The sequence below is a fragment of the Macaca fascicularis genome, chromosome 7 (assembly GCF_037993035.2).
Source record: "Macaca fascicularis isolate 582-1 chromosome 7, T2T-MFA8v1.1".
Taxonomy (NCBI): Eukaryota; Metazoa; Chordata; class Mammalia; order Primates; family Cercopithecidae; genus Macaca; species Macaca fascicularis.
In genome coordinates this window covers 135333389-135343975 of record NC_088381.1, presented here as the reverse complement: position 1 = coordinate 135343975, position 10587 = coordinate 135333389, and positions in this window count along the sequence as shown.

Genomic DNA, 10587 nt, shown 5'->3' with positions numbered 1-10587 from the left:
TTTCATGGTCCCCTAAAAGTAGAGGGCCTATATTGGTCTGGAATTTCCGGAGAGACAGAGCCAATAGGAAGGAGATAGGTATTTATAGCCAACTGCAGATCATGGGACCGTCTCAGCCCCATATGTATATGAAGGCTGAGAAGTCCCATGATCCGCCCTTGGCAAGCTGGAGACTCAGGAGAGCCAATGCTGTGAGTTCCAGTCTGAGTCCAAAGGCAGGAGAAGGCCGACGTTCTGCTCAAAGACAGTCAGGTAGAGATAGCCTGATTTTTCCCTTACTCCACTTTTTCGGTTCTATTTGGGCATCCAACAGATTGGATGAGGCCCGCCCACCATGGGGAAGGCAGTCTGCTTCACTCAGTCTATTGATTCACATAGTAATCTCAGCCAGAAACACCCTTGAGGATACCCCAAATAATGTTTAGCCAAGCACCTGGGCAGTCAAATTGACGCATAAAATTAACCACCACAGGGCCCTGTGTCTACTGAAGCCACTGGAGAAGTCGGCCTGAGTTTTAGGGAGTAGATGGCGTAGGGTCCTTTTCTTGGAGTTACCCTTTGTAAGTGACTGCCCACACAGTGGTTCACTGGGCTCACAGCAAAGGGTCTTGAGCTTGGAGACCAGTGCCCAGTGCATTTTTATATCTGGAGGGGGTAAATGGGAAAGGAAGAGTGCCAGGGCCTTGGAGGACTGACTTTTCCTCTGCTGTCTGTCACAAATCATCTTCATCCCTGACCAAATGTCTCTGGCCTGTGCTGAGCCCCCAGGAGATGACATTTGCCTCACAGGACTTGGAGGATCACAGCATCCTCTAAGCCAAAGAAACAAGAACTTGGACCCTAAGTTGGTTACCTTGATCTAGAGCAGCAGCCACAGCTGAGAAATCTCTTTTCAGTTGAATTTTTCATTTAAAAAAGTTCATCAAAATGTTGCGTTCTACTCTGTATTATATTCATATTTATTTCTCTCCAAAATATTTAAGGAAAAGTTGCTGCTCCATTTTTATCCCATGGCTTTACTATTCCTGGAATTTTGGCCCTCTGCTTGGAGAAAAGTGGATTTAGAGACAAGCCGAGCTCTGAGGCCCTTTGTCAAGGATTAATGACACTACAACAGTTAGGATCAATATTTAGCCTTCTTTCCCTTCCTTCTCTTCCTGCTGCCCATTTGCCAGATGGAGAAAGTAGGCCTTAGGGAAGGGAGCCCATTTACTCAGTGTGTCAAGGCTGGAGGTGAAATAGAATCAGGGCAGCATCAGGGCAAACTGGGAGTGTCTTTTTTTCCCCCCTGAGACAGGAAAAAACTACTTTGTTGCCCAGGCTGGAGTGCAGTGGCATGATCTCAACTCACTGCAACCTTTGGCTCCCAGGTTCAAGTGATTCTCGTGCCTCAGTCACCCAAGTAGCCGAGACTACAGACGTGCACCACTATGCCCAATTGATTTTTGTATGTTTAGTAGAGATGGATTTTCACCCTGTTGGCCAGGCTGGTCTCAAACTGCTGGCTTCAAGTGATCTGCCCACCTCGGTCTTCTAAGGTGCCGGGCTTACGGGTGTGAGCCACACGCCCAATACGGAGTGTCTTTTATGCCCTGGCCACGATCCAGTAGTGGATCAAGGTGAGTGACAGAAATTTTTTTTTCAGGGGACAATAATTTTATAGCTAACAGTTTCAGTGTAAATCCTGACCACCTGTATATTTGAGCCATAGACTACAGTCTGCAGACCTAAGGCACATTGAATGTAACTTTACATCCGTATAAAGGAGGTTCGATCTTTGGGAAAATAAATATTTACCCAGCTTCAAAGAAGTCAGACTTCCTGCCATTTATTTTTAGTTCTTTGGATATGTGCAGATCATCACCAACACAATAAAGAAAATGCAGATGCTTCTCATAATTACCCAGCTAAGCCCGGGAGTGGTAGCTCACGCCTGTAATCCCAGCACTTGGGAGGCTGAGGCAGGTGGATCACTCAAGGCCAGGAGTTCAAGACCAGCCTGGCCAACATGGTGAAACCCTGTCTCTACCAAAAAATACAAAAATTAGCTGGGGCTGGCACACACCTGTGGTCCCAGCTACTCGGGAGGCTGAGATAGGAGGATCGGTTGAGCCTGGGAAGTTAAGGCTGCAGCAAGCCAAGATCACACCACTGCACCTCAGCCTGGGTGGACAGAGTGAGACCCTGTCTCAAAAGAAAAGAAAAGAAGAGAAGAGAAGAGAGAGGACATTTTAACACTAAAGGCACAAAGAGGCCGGGCGCGGTGGCTCAAGCCTGTAATCCCAGCACTTTGGGAGGCCGAGACGGGTGGATCATGAGGTCAGGAGATCGAGACCATCCTGGCTAACACAGGGAAAGCCCGTCTCCACTAAAAAAAAAAAAAAAAAAAAAAAAAAAAAGAAATACAAAAAGCTAGCCAGGCGTGGTGGCGGGCGCCTGTAGTCCCAGCTACTTGGGAGGCTGAGGCTGGAGAGTGGCGTGAACCCGGGAGGCGGAGCTTGCCGTAAGCTGAGATTTGGCCACTGCACTCCAGCCTGGGCGACAGAGTGAGACTCCGTCTCAAAAACAAAACAAAAGAAAACAAAAAAATAAATAAATAAAAGCACAACCAACAAAACCTCAAAATCTCAAAATGGAACAAATTTGGATTTAAGAAAAATCTACTACATCGTGTATGTTGTTTTCCTATATTGCTCTAGACTGGAGAAAACATCACTGTAGACAGGTACTGCTCTGATGTCTGGAGTTTAGAACCTATTGAAACTTTCACGAGAAATTCTGATGCAAAAAAAAAGAAAGAAAAGAAAAGAAAGAAACTATTGAATTTCATGGAACTCCTAGGTTCATTTTCAATCTCTAATATGCTAGGATGAATCTTTCAACCTTGCACCTTTTCCCCAAATTGTCAGTCTATAAATTGTAATTAGCCCAGTGCTTATCCATTCTTCCCTCCTGCAGCTGAGAGAACAGAAGTGTCTACTGCACTAAAGAAAAGTTTCCTTCTAGAGAACACATACTGATGAAAACCTACAACTACTACAAGAGGAACATGAGCCCATTCCTGATACTATTCTAAACACCTACATATTTAGCAATTAAAAAGCTAGCTCACTGAAGCTTCATAACAACCTATGAGCTAGGCACAAGTATTGTCCCCATTTCACAGATGGGGACACTGAGGAACAGAGACAAAATAATGAAGTCACAAAACAATATCCAGTGTGCTTTGGACTTTCCTAGCTCTGCAGAGGCCAGCCTGAAGTCTGTGTGTGTGTTGGCTTGTGGCATGTAGACTAAGTTTCATGGTCCCACATCCTATCATTTCCCACTTGCTTTAGGAACTGATACCTGTTGCCTGTCTCCTTATGGATGGATGGTCTTCTTAAATGTGCAAGAACAATAGCACTAGCTGCCATGTATCTTGACCCTCTAGGTGTGAGCATCCAAAATTTCATAATCTTGCTTTATTTTATTTTTTTTTTTAGAGACAATCTCACTCTTTCACCTAGGCTGGAGTGCAGTGGCACCACCTCAGCTCACTGCAACCTCCGCCCCCTGGATTCAAGCAATTCTCCTGCTTCAGCTTCCCAAGTATCTGGGATTACAGGCGTGGGCTACCATGCCCGGCTACTTTTTTTATTTTTAGTAGAGATGGGGTTTCACCATGTTGGCCAGGCTGGTCTCAAACTCCTGACTTCAAGCGATCCGCCCACCTCGACCTCCCAACGTGCTGGGATTACAGGCGTGAGCCATCGCGCCCAGCTGTAATCTTGCTTTATACTCACCAGAGTCCTCTAGGAAGCAGGTTATTATTCCTGTTTCTCAGGTGATATAACTGTAGTTTAGAGAGGTGACCCGCCCAAGGTCACATAGCTGGCTAGGATTTGAACTGAGATCTTCCTGACTCCAAAGCTCCTACCCCATAAAGAAAGGAAGGATTGTGTCCCATTTTGCAGTCAGAAATCTACAGTTCTCAGAGACGGGAACTGATGAGCCTACACTAGCCGGGAGCCGAAACCAGCATCAGGCTCAAATCTCTCTGCTTGCCAGGTTCCTGGTCCAGCCTCTGATCACCCCACCTTCTAGACGCTGACCAAACCCAGGGCACTGGAAAAGGCATTTTGAGAAAAGGAGGGAGGCTCAGGGGAGATTAGGGATGAGACAAAACATCTTGGGTCCAGAGCATCCTGTCCTGGGAACTTTGCCAACATAGTTTGAAAGACCTTGGGGAGATGTCTGGGAGGGGGATGACAGCCGGGGAGCGAGGGCACTAGACTGGGAGCCTTTTGTCCCGGGAGCAGAGGGTCCCAAATAGCAAACTGGCTCCTTAGTACTGTCTCTCAGCCCTCTTGACTCACTGGGCTGAACCACAGTTTAACCACATATAAAAATGAGGTCTAATAGGCTGATAGGAAAGGCACATAAATAATGACTTTCTTGACTTTGGAATCCGGACAAGCCTAAAGACCAACAAAACCTCCTCCCAACCCCCGTTCTTTGTCTGCCTCCCTCCCACCAGTCTCCTCCACCGTGGTTAATGGTACCACCTGTCTTTGGGTTGCTCAAGCCGGAAATCTGGGATTCAGCCCTGTTTCCTCTTCCTCACTCCAGCCCATCAGTAAGTCCTCTAGGTACAACCTCCCAAATACATCTCAATTCCTCCCACCTCTCTCTCCCCACTCCTACAGCAAGTCCCAGCCAGCATCCTCTTCCCCCTGGACGCTACAGAGGCTCCTGTCTGCTCTCCTTCCTCCCACTGCTGCCCGCACAGCTTATTCTCAGACGTACAGCCGCCGTGAGGCTTGGACATTGAAGTCAGACTGTGTCACTTGATTAGAGCCCTCCAGTCACTTCCCATTAGACTCAGACAAAAATGGAAATCTCCTAACTTGGTCTGCCTAATCTGGCTCCTGCCCACCCCTCCAACCAGGCTCAGCTCAGCCTTCCCTGACCATCTTATCTGAAGCAGAAGCCCGCTTATTTCCCATCGCTGCACCTGTGTATTTCCTTCTGCGTACTCACTACAATTTCACATGATTTTGTGACTTGGCTCATTTGTTTATTTTTTGCCTCCCCCCATGGACTGCAAGTTCCGTGAAGGCAGACTCACGTCTGTGTGTTCATGATTGCAGCTTCCCAGCACAGCATTTGGCACAAAGGTAGGCACTCAAGAAGTACTTTGGGGTTAAAGATGAAAGAAAGGTCCATTATATAAGTCACAACAGGACGCCAGTCATCTGCTATGTGTCTTTTTTTTTTTTTTTTTTTTTTTTTTGAGACAGGGTCTGGCTCTATCACCCAGACTGGAGTGCAGTGGTACAATCATGGCTCACTGCAGCCTTGACCTCTGGGTTCAAGTGATTCTCCCACCTCAGCCTCCCATGTAGCTGGGACTACAGGTGTGTGCCACCAAGCCTGGCTAATATTTTTAATTTTTTGTAGAGATGAGGTCTCACTTTGTCGCCCAGGCTGGTCTGAAATTCTTGGGCTCATGTGATCCTCCCACCTCAGCCTCCCAAAGAGCTGGGATGGCAAGTGTGAGCTACCACGCCTGGCCTGCCTGGTGTCTTCTCTGCCGTTTCTCTCCTCTCCTCTCTCCCTCCAGAGGGCAACTCATTGCACAGAGGTCTGGGAACCTGCTCTCTGGGCTGGTTTCTGACCCTGTGGGAGGAACTTGTGGAAGGACTGGGGGTGGCAGTGAGATTCTCGGGTGCCAGAGGGAGGCTGGGAGCGACTGACAGTTTCCTAATGCCCACTCTGGTGTCCTGAAGAAACTCTCCCCAGCCTGGTCTCCATATGGAAAGGGGCTCCCTCTGCTGGACCGTGCAAGGCTGCAGAAGACTGGGTACCACCTAGAGGGGGCAGCTGTGAGGGAGCCAGGAAGGGGTGAGAGCTGGTATTGCAGGGCCAGGGAACAGATGTGCTCGCTTGAAAGGAGGAGTTGTATTCTCCCTTACGGCTGCAGAAAGCAACGAATAAAACCTTGATATGTTGCTGGGCTAAGCCTGGCTACCCCAATATCCCCCAGCTACTCCGTGGTAGAGTAAACTCTCCCCTCCCACACAGGCGCCTACTGGCCTGGCATCCTGGGCATTTGCCCAGCCTTCTTAGAGGAGGTTGGCCAACCTTGGCTGGACGGTAGTATCTTGTGACATTCACAGATACTGGCAAGAAGCCCCAAGACTCCGGGCAAGAATGGATCAGTAGGTTCCAGTAAAGAGGCTTATGTGGGAAGTAGAGCTACGGTGGCATTTCTGTGCCTTGGGAATCAGCCCTTAGGGAAGTAAGCCCTCTGGGAGCCAGAGAAGCTCACAACTGCTTTAGCAACACATCCCGTCAGACCTGCCTCACCTCCCCATCCTCAAAAGGAAATACTTAACCATCTGCAGTCTCCAGTGGACTGCCTGCTAAGCTCTTTTTCCCCCTTATTTGATGCAAAAATATGTGGTCAGTGAACTGTCCTAATGAGAGAACAACACCTCCACCCGCTGGCACCACCAGTGGACATGGCCAAGGACACGGTGGGGTGATGCCTATGGGATGGGAGGCCTTGGGCAGAGTCGAAAGCAGAAAGGGCCTGTTAGTCACCCAGGGACTGGGAGTGCAAGACAGAGAAAGGGAAGGGGTGACATCCAGAAAACAATGACTTGAGGCAAGGGTCCTGGAGATTCTTTGTAGGTGTTCTGTTATTGCTTCCAGTGACCTCCCTGGGACTTTGATAAATAAATGAAAACTCATATGACCATAATTAGTTTTTAAACAAAGCACAGTGTTGCAAAACTCCGATGACTTTAGCCGCCATACCCTCTTGTGGCCACTGCCCTGTGGGCATCTCAGACAGGTGCTGTTGCTGCCTGCTATGGTTTGAATGTCCCCTCCAAAACTCATATTGAAACTTCATCCCCAGTGTGGCAGTATGGAAAGGAGGGGCTTTTAAAAGGTGATTGGATCATGAGAGCTCTGCCCTCATGAATGGGTTAATCCATTCATAGATTAATGGGTTAATGGATTAATGGGCTATCATGGGAGTGGAGCTGGTAGCTTTATAAGAAGAGGAAGAACCTGGGTGCGGTGGTTCACGCCTGTAATCCCAGCACTTTGGGAGGCTGAAGCGAGTGGATCACCTGAGGTCAGGAGTTTGAGACCAGCCTGGCCAACTTGGTAAAACCCCATCTCTACTAAAAATACAAAAATTAGCCAGGCATGGTGGCAGGTGCCTGTAATCCCAGCTACTCGGGAGGCTGAGGCAGGAGAATTGCTTGAACCCAGGAGGAAGAAGTTGCAGTGAGCCGAGATGGCGCTATTGCACTCCAGCCTGGGTGACAGAGTGAGACTCCATCTCACCAAAAAAAAAAAAAAAAAAAAAAAAAAAAAAAAGAGAGAGAGAGAGAAGAGGAAGAGAGGCCTGAGCTAGCACATTAGCATGCCCAGCCCGTCAGCATGTGATGCCCTGCACCACCTCAGGACTCTGCAGAGAGTTCCCACCAGCAAGAAGGCCCTCACTAGATGCACCCCCTGGACCTTGGACTTCTCAACTCCATAACAGCACAAAATAAATCCCTTTTCTTTATAAATTACCCAGTTTCAGATATTCTATTATAAGCAACAAAACACGGACCAAGACACTGCCTATAGGGTTTGGTGTTCTCTCTGCTGTCATCATTATTCCTTCTTCTCACTTCTATGCATGAACAGGTCTGTTACCTGAAACATTCTTTAGTCCTCCAAATGTTCTCATGGTCTGTGGTTTGCGTAGAGTCTAGTGGCTCTCGAACTTTCAGTGGGGTTTCATAAACTGACCTTCTTGATAAAATGAATATTCTCAGGCTTTCATCAGCGATTCTTCTCTGATATAGACAGTCCTTAGGCCCTGTTTTAAGAAACATTGATTTAGAAATCACTGTGCAAGTGGTTAGTTATTCGAATAATACTGCAATGAACACTTTGTAGAAATGACTTTGTTCTGTTTTCTTTAGCTACTTCCTTTGAATTAGGATATGGAATCAAAGGATAGGAACTGTTTCGTAGGTTTTGCCAAATGAGTATCCAGGAAATTTGAACAATCAAACATTGTTTTATCATTTATATTAATTTTTTAAAACATTATAAAATTCACTCAAATTGCAAATTCAAGATGCATGGTGGGGTTGCCTATTTTTCTAAGTATTGTGTGTAAACTCTGCTCACTTCCTTCGAGTACTTATCAAAAAGGAGCAGGATACTGGCCTTTTATAGTTAGATCAGTTCTTTAGCTATTTTGGACAGAAAGCTTAATCTGCCACATATATTTCTCCCCCATCTGTGGCTTTCATTTTTGTGTTTGCTTTATTACTTTCTGTGGCACAAAAGGCTTTTAAAAACACATTTAGATTCATCCATCCTGTCTCCGATATCTAATTTCGTCAATAGTCAAAATGTTTTCTTCTCATTACAGTGGAAAAACATTTGCTTTTCCATTTCCTCCGGCTTTTTAAGACCCACTTAGATGGTATTTGTTAAACAGTGATTCTTTCTTGTAGCATTGTGTTGAAGCTTATTCATCTTATATCAAGTCCTTAAACAGCTTGAATCTGTTTCTGTAGAGTATGTCTATTCTATTACCCTGGCCAACTTTTCTTGTCTTTACCCCAATGAAATATAGTGATGACTGATTTTTTTTAAGTTCACCCTCCTCCTCTTTTTTCCCCCACAAAAATTTTTTTTTGATATTTTGTCCATTCATACTCCAGATGAGTTTTAATGAGTTTTCTGTTGTTGTTGTTGAATTATAGGATGCATCTCATTTGTCTTTAATTTATATTCCATTTTAGTTTTAACTATATAGACTTCACAATTAGGATCAAAGTACATCTCTGTATTCACTCATGTTTTCCTTTATACCTCCAACTTTAAAATTTTCTTTGAAAAAAATCATTTATTCCAAGTTAAATTAATTCTGAACCACTTACTTTTTGTGTGTGATTAAGCCATCTTTCTCCCTCCCTTTTCTCTTCAACCTCTATCCTACTCTTACTCTTATTCTCATGCTCACTAAAATACAAGTATTTTGATCCCAAACCATGCAGCTACCATGGTATATACTTCCACCCTCCAGGCCCAGCACCTGTTTCTGGGTGTCTGCCAGCAGCCATCCATCAGTTCTGAGGATACCTCCATGTGCCTTGCTCCCTTTTTCTGGCCCTCCTTGTAAGATGGGCATCAACTTCCTGAGTTGGGACATGGCTGGTTAAGGAAGAATCAGAATGTTCTAATAGTGCCATCCCTATTTATTGAACAAAACAGAAAAATAGAGAGGACTAGGTTGAATGGTGTCTCCTGAACATTGAAGCTCACCAAGAAGCTCAGAATGTGACGTTATGTGGAAGCAGTGTCTCTGCAGACATAATTACTTAAAATGAGGTCATACCTAGATGAGGGTGGGAGGCCCTAAATTGAATGACTGGGAACTTTATAAAAGAGAAAACAAAGACACACAGACAGGGAAAATACCATGCGACCACAAAGACAGAGATTGGAGTGATGCCCCTACAAACCCAGGAACACCCAGGGTTGCTGGTGACCACCACAAGGCAGCAGAGAAGCCCGAGATTCTCCCTCAGAGCTTCCAGAAGGAACCAACTCTGCCAACACCTTGGTTTTGGACTTCTGTCCTCCTGAACTGTGTTGATTTCAGCCCTGCAGTTTGTGGCAATTTGTCATGGCAGCCCTAGAACACTAGGCTCTTCGCATAGTCTCTCCTGAGAGCTTGCCCGCTGCTGACTTTTAAAGGTACGATGCTCTAAAACACAGAAGAGAGGTGTCCTTGTAAACGTGTCTCAGAGCAGAGAATGAACAGTCCATTCTGGAATGTAAATACTCAAAGATATTTTTCTCTTTCCTGACCAATCACAAGTCTCTCTTTGTAGAAGGCCAACTATTTATGGCATGTTCCAGGTTCTAAGAACCAGGGCTCTTTTGCTAAGGAAGGCAATGTGGTGTAATTCGAAGGCTTCACAAGTTGGGCTCTGACCACCAGGGTCTAAATCTTGGTTCTGCCATTCTTTAGATGCCTAACTCTGGGTAGGTCATTTAACCTCTTGGAGCTGGACTTCCCATCTGTAAATGGAGACAATAATGATTCAGGGCCAACATATCTTAGGGAGCCGTTGCTGGGATCCAACAACATAATTTATGAGCACACATTCTTTAAGCTGGAAAGCACTGGGCAGATGTTACCAATCCATAGTGGCTGCCTGTGGGGTGGGAGAGACACACTTCTCACTATATTCCATTTTGTTCCATGTGACATTTTCATGTACATATTGAAAAGAGGACGTTAAAAAAATGTAAGGGTAATCACTGTGAGCACAACATGAACACATTAAATAAAGGTGTACGCTTTTTCTCCTATTAAAAAATTTTAATATGCAAAATGAAGAAGAAAAAGTAGATAAAATTGTGCTCCAGTTCCAAGCTCACCCAAAAATGACATCTAGAGTATGGGCACTGACTGCCCCCTGCGGAAACCTCTGTTCCCTTCCCCCACCCCAGTTCCTGTGTGGGAGCTTCTGGGACACAACCCAGCTCATATTTCCCCAAACTTTTTTG